At 43.2% G+C, this 5,713-nt stretch overlaps 1 pseudogene; it reads right to left on the bottom strand.

Annotated features, from left to right (window-relative positions):
• Positions 1–4,154: 4,154 nt before the first annotated feature.
• On the bottom strand, positions 4,155–4,775 carry LOC114608721 (annotated as a pseudogene).
• Between the last annotated feature and the right edge of the window lie 938 nt (positions 4,776–5,713).

Below are 5,713 nucleotides of genomic sequence, written 5' to 3'. Positions count from 1 at the left end.
TGTTGCAAAGATGGGTTTTGGAATCAGGGTTTGTGGAATTTGGTATGAGAACTTGACTCATGCAGGAATAAAAATAGCATGCTATTGGCTGGTTAAATCGTCTCAGAGGCAAAGCCTGTTAAATCTAAGACTGCACATGAGAATTTAAGGAAGAAGGCTTTGGAAAACGAGAGATTAACGTATGACAAACGGAACTCTTTTAGAAAGCAATAACGATGACCGCTGGAAGAGCAGTGGGGCTTGCTGCTGAGGGCCTGGGTCATGCTACAATCCTCTATGTGTGGGTTTACACATAGAAAGAGGCAAACTCAGCCCCTTGACAAGAGCATGAGGATGGTCGCACGCAGCACTCCAATGTTGTACTTACTGATTTGCTCACTTATTTTGGATGAAGAAGTCTTCCAAATGATATGGATATATGATATGGATAGCCTGAAGTCACTTCAAAGACTTCCTGTTGAAAACATTCCTAGTGATAGTGTTTTCCTCCTATGTCTAGTTAAGACTAGTTAAGTGTGTACTTCATAGTCCGTGCAGACAGATGAAATAAGGGCTTGCAAAATAGTTAGGCAGGTTAGGGTGCTTGCTGCCAGGACCGATGCCCTGAGCTCAATCCTTGGTGGTAGAAGGAGAGAACTGATGTCTGAAAGTTATCCTTTGACTCTCACACTTAATCCATGACATGGGTACACCCTTTCCCCGAGATAAACAATTACACCACAGAATAAATACACATAAACACATTTCTAACCTGAAGCCTGTGACTAAATCTTTGAGGGGCTCCCGCTCCCCTCCCCTAGGGCATTGAGCTCAAGTAGCAGAGCATGGCCTTGAACTTCTGACCTTCCTCCCAAGTTCAGGGTTGCAGGTGTGTGCTATCATTCCTACTTAACCTGAGTTTTTAAGATCATTAATTCAATTTGTTTGAATTTTTCTTTTTAGGAAAGTACTTTAGAAAGTACTTTTCCCCCCACTTTTTAATTCTTTGACATTTTCTTTTTCTTTCTTTCTTTCTTTCTTTCTTTCTTTCTTTCTTTCTTTCTTTCTTTTTTTTTTTTTTTTGGTTTGGTTTTTCGAAACAGGGTTTCTCTGTGTAGCCCTGGCTGTCCTGGAACTCACTCTGTAGACCAGGCTAGCCTCTAACTCTCCAACTCAGAAATCCGCCTGCCTCTGCCTCCCAAGTGCTGAGATTAAAGGCGTGTGCCACCACCACCCAGCTCTTTGACATTTTCATACATGTATATAACAGTCATTTTCACCCACACTCCATTCCGCCAGAAGTGCTTCAGTTTTATGAGGCTGTAGTAAAGATTCCTGGGAGAAGAATTCTTATACTTTCCAGTTATACATTCCTCCTTGAAAATCTTTATTATTATTATTACTACTGTTATTGTGGCAGTGGTGGTTGTGGTGGTGGTGGGTGGTGATGGTGGTAAAATATACCTAAAATGTGTCTTAGTCAGTGTCCTATGAGACACCATGACCACAGCAACTCTTAAAAAGAAAAGCATTTAGTTGGTTCTGGCTTCTAATTCAGAGGTTTAGTCTATTGTTATCATAGTAGAAGCATGGGGGCATGCGGGCAGACAGTGCTGGAGAGGTAGCTGAGAGTTCCACATCTGGATCCACAGGAAGTAGAGAAAGAGAGACACTGGGCCTGGCTTGGGCTTATGAAACCCCAGAGCCCACCCCATTTGACACACTTACTCTAACAAGGTGACAGCTCCTAATCCTCAACTGTCCAAATATATAAGCCAATGGGACCACTCTTATTCAAATCACCACAACATGTAACTTCCTAAGCATGTTTACAGTAGTGTGCCAACATGGAAACTGCCACAACCATCTGTCTCTGGAGCTCTTCATCTTCCTAAACTGATACTCAATAACCATTAAACAGAAGCTACTAACCATTAGACACTCCACTCCACTCTTTACACCTAAACTGATACCCGATAGCTGTTCTCGGTATCTTAGGTAAGTCCACCCGACTTCTTTTACTTAGCCAAATGTCTGCAACGTTTAGTCACATGGTGGCAGATAAGATCTCTGCAATCTCCCATTTTAGTGGCTGACCAATAAACTGGTCCCCGTTGCTTCCTCGTTCTGTCTCATAAATTATTTCATCTTGCCTACTTAGTCTTTTTAATATCCATACTTTTCACAACCAAGTTCCTTAAACTTCAGAGTTTGCCTGGGATGTGACATGAGTCCCCTGTAAGAGGTACATATGCTAGGTGTTTGGGATACTCACGTAGCAGCACTGAGCCTTATTCAGGGTGAGCTCTTAAGGACAAAAATCATATTCTGGGTCGACATACTTCAAGTAACAAGAACAGTTAGCCAGAAGCAGAACTACAGATGACAAAAGGCAAGGTTAGTACAGTTAGAGACTTTCTCAGAGCTGTGAACTTTGATGGATTTTAGGTCTTTGTTTTAGTTTTGGCAGGTGGTGCTGGCTATGTACTGAGTTTTATGGCCTGAATGGTACTTCCATCATGGAGTCAGTTGTGCTAAGGTCTGGGCCTCTGTTACAGTAGCAACCTAAGGGAGCTGGGAACAAGATCTTTCCATCACTGAGCCTGCAGCAAGGAGGTAGTTATCTTGGACCTCCTAGACTGCAGAGGACACAGTAGTCTACAGAACAAGCAAAAATGTTTAGAACAATGACATTTTGTACAACATCCTGGCAACAATCTATAATGTGCTTTAAAATAAATTCCCTAGTCTTTACTAAATAGACACTTTAAGCATTTCTTTTTTTTTTCTTCAAAATCCAGACATGTTAGGACAGCCTATACCAGCACTAAACAGAGGCAGGTAGATCTCTTTGTTAGAGGCCAGCCTGGTCTGCAGAGTGAATTACCAAACAGCCAGTGCTACACAAACTCTGTCTCAAAAACAAAACAAAAACAAAAAAAACAAACAGGAAAAATTAAAAAGAATTTCATTTTTTGGGGAAAATTTTAGCAATATGATTATAAGGGTCCATTTTTCTTCCAGAGAAATGTGTGAGCCTGTGTATGCATATGTGTGTACATATGTGGCATGTATTTGTAGCCTTAGACAAATATACTGGGCTTTTTTTTTTTAAAGTAACTTTTAACACTGGCTTTCCTTGTGCTCAGCATGTAGGCCAGGCTGGCCCAGAGCACACACTCCTCCTTTCTTGGTGACCTGAGTGCTAGGCTTATAGAATATACTACCACCCCTGCACAGCACTGAGATCTCAGTTCCGCCTCTTACCTTGTGGATTCTGAGATCTCTGTCGTGGGGATGAGGAACTGATCTTAGGATGTCACGGTAGCTGTTTCTTGAGTCTCTCCTCGGGATAAAGATGTTGGGCGTTTCCTGTTATCTTCATACGAAACCACTGACTTCCATGGTCCCTCCTTTCTAGAGCCGGAGTACCCCTGTCCTCTTTGCTTAAAACGAAATTGGGTATGAACACCGTCCTCATCTACTTCTCTGTTCTTCTTCACTGCTTTTCCCAAACTCGTGCTAAAAGTCTCATTTCTAATCTTAGTAAATCATTTGTCTTAGAGTTCTTATTGCTATGACTGAACATGGTGACCAAAGTGACTTGGGGACAAAAGGGTTTATCTGGCTTATATTTCCACATCACAGTCCAGCACTGGGGGAAGTCAGAACAGGAACTCACACAGGGCAGGAACCTGGAGGCAGGAGCTGATGCAGAGGCCATGGAGCTGCGCACGGTCTTGCTCAGCCTTTGTTTGTCTGTTTCTTTTTTCTTTTTAATTTCTTCCTTCCTTTTTTCCCTTCTTGTTTGTTTGTTTGTTTGTTTTTGTTTGTTGAGACAAGATCTTACTATTGTTGCTCTTGCTGTTCTGGAACTCACTGTGAAGACTACGATGGACTCAGGAATCTACTTGCTTCTGCCTCCTAGGTGCTGGGATTAAAGGTTTGTGGAATCAAAGGTGCCCAGGACCACAAGCTCAGGAATGTCTCTACCCACAATGGGCTGGGTCCTCTGCCAACTATCACTAATTTAAAAAAATGTCCTATAAGTTTGCTTGCCTATAGTCTATTCTTTTTTTTTTTTTTTTTTTTGGTTTCAAGAGGTTTTTTTTTTTTTTTCTCAGTTCATTTCCATAAAAACTTAATACAAAAGGCAACAACAACGCCACCATCTTCCCCTCCTGGGGGTGTTCCGTCACGTTGGTGTAGGCTGCTTGCTCCAGTGATTCATAGCTCATCATGAGATCTGTGCAGGGCATGGTCACATAGATCTGTCCGCTTACTACAAAGTTTGTCTTTCACGTTGTCAGCCTCTCTGGAGAAGAACTCAATAAGCTCATCCTCATATTCCTCCACAATGCTTTCGCACGCAAACTTGAGGGTGCCGCTGATATCCGAATCGATCCGGATACCCTGTAAGTCTAGTTCACTGGATTCTCCGTTCCGGCCCACAACGCGTACGTAGTTCTTGCGGTGCGTAGAAGGGTCAATCTGCTCCCCGTACTCCTTCATTCGGTCGCAGACCTCCTCGAGCAACTCCGTGAGGTGGGCCTCTGAGCGGGCATAAGGTACCTCCACAACTGACTGGCTGCCATCTGGATTGATACGAAAGGATCCCATCTGAATGGTCTTCTTGGGGTCCACGCGGGCAATTTCCCACTCTAATTCATCCACCAGAGCCCTGCAAGCTCCACAGTGTAGATCCTGGCTCCTTCGAGCCCAGGCAGTTCCCAGCAGGACCCCCAAAAGTAGGGCTAGCCAACCCCAGCGTTTCATCTTTAGCGTAACAGGGTCGCTCCACCGTGAGGACCAAGCTGAAGCGGTGCATGGGGTATACTGCATCGGTCCAGGTGGGCTAGGACTTGCAAGCAGATGCAATTAGTAGTGGGAGAGGCCTATAGTCTATTCTTATGGATACATTTTCTCAATTGAAGAAATTATCTTCTCAAATGCTCTAGCTTGTGTCAAACTGACATGAAACTAGGCAAGACAATTCAAATGCCTATATCCTCTAGTCTTCAGATACACAAGCACTTCACAACATACACGAAGCCCTTATCACAGGACCAGACTGGAAGCTACATTGAGAAATCACTTGCAATTCTCACTCTACTTTCTAGAAATTCCTCTGCAGGTACAAACAATCCTGTTTCACAGGTAAAATAGCATACATATCCAGGTAACAGATGGAAGTCGATGCAAATAGGAACAATGAGATTCAGTGCTTACAACTAGACATCCCAGTAGACACACAGACTTGGAACTTGAATAAAGGTGCAGAAACCATTTCAAGACTCAAACAGATGTCAGTAAAATCTGTTGAGAGGTGGCAAGGTGGCAAATTTACATGAACCAGGCAGGAAATTTACATGTAATTTAATTTCGTGTGTGTGTGTGTGTGTGTGTGTGTGTGTGTGTGACTGTCTGTCTGTTTGTCTGTCTGTGTCTGTGTAGGTAGCTGTGGTCACAGAAAAGGTCAGGTTTAGTTCTTTGGAGATTAGAGCATCGATGAGAAAAAGACAAGGATTTCCACACGGAAAATAACAACTCTGACCTAGTTACCAGAAGTAGGCCACAAGGCAGAGGCGGGGTCCTTAATACAAACAGTAAATCTAGAGCAATCCAGAAATTCCATGTCATCCTACAACTCTATCCGAACAAGCATGCAAATGTGTATGCGGCCTGTTGACCGCAGCACTGTGGGTAACTGATAGACACTGGAACTTTCGGATGA

This window comes from Grammomys surdaster, unplaced genomic scaffold, assembly GCF_004785775.1.
Source record: "Grammomys surdaster isolate TR1022 unplaced genomic scaffold, NIH_TR_1.0 125934, whole genome shotgun sequence".
NCBI classification, from domain to species: domain Eukaryota; kingdom Metazoa; phylum Chordata; class Mammalia; order Rodentia; family Muridae; genus Grammomys; species Grammomys surdaster.
The sequence above is the reverse complement of the archived record's forward strand: the minus strand, read 5'-3'. Positions and strand labels throughout refer to the sequence as shown.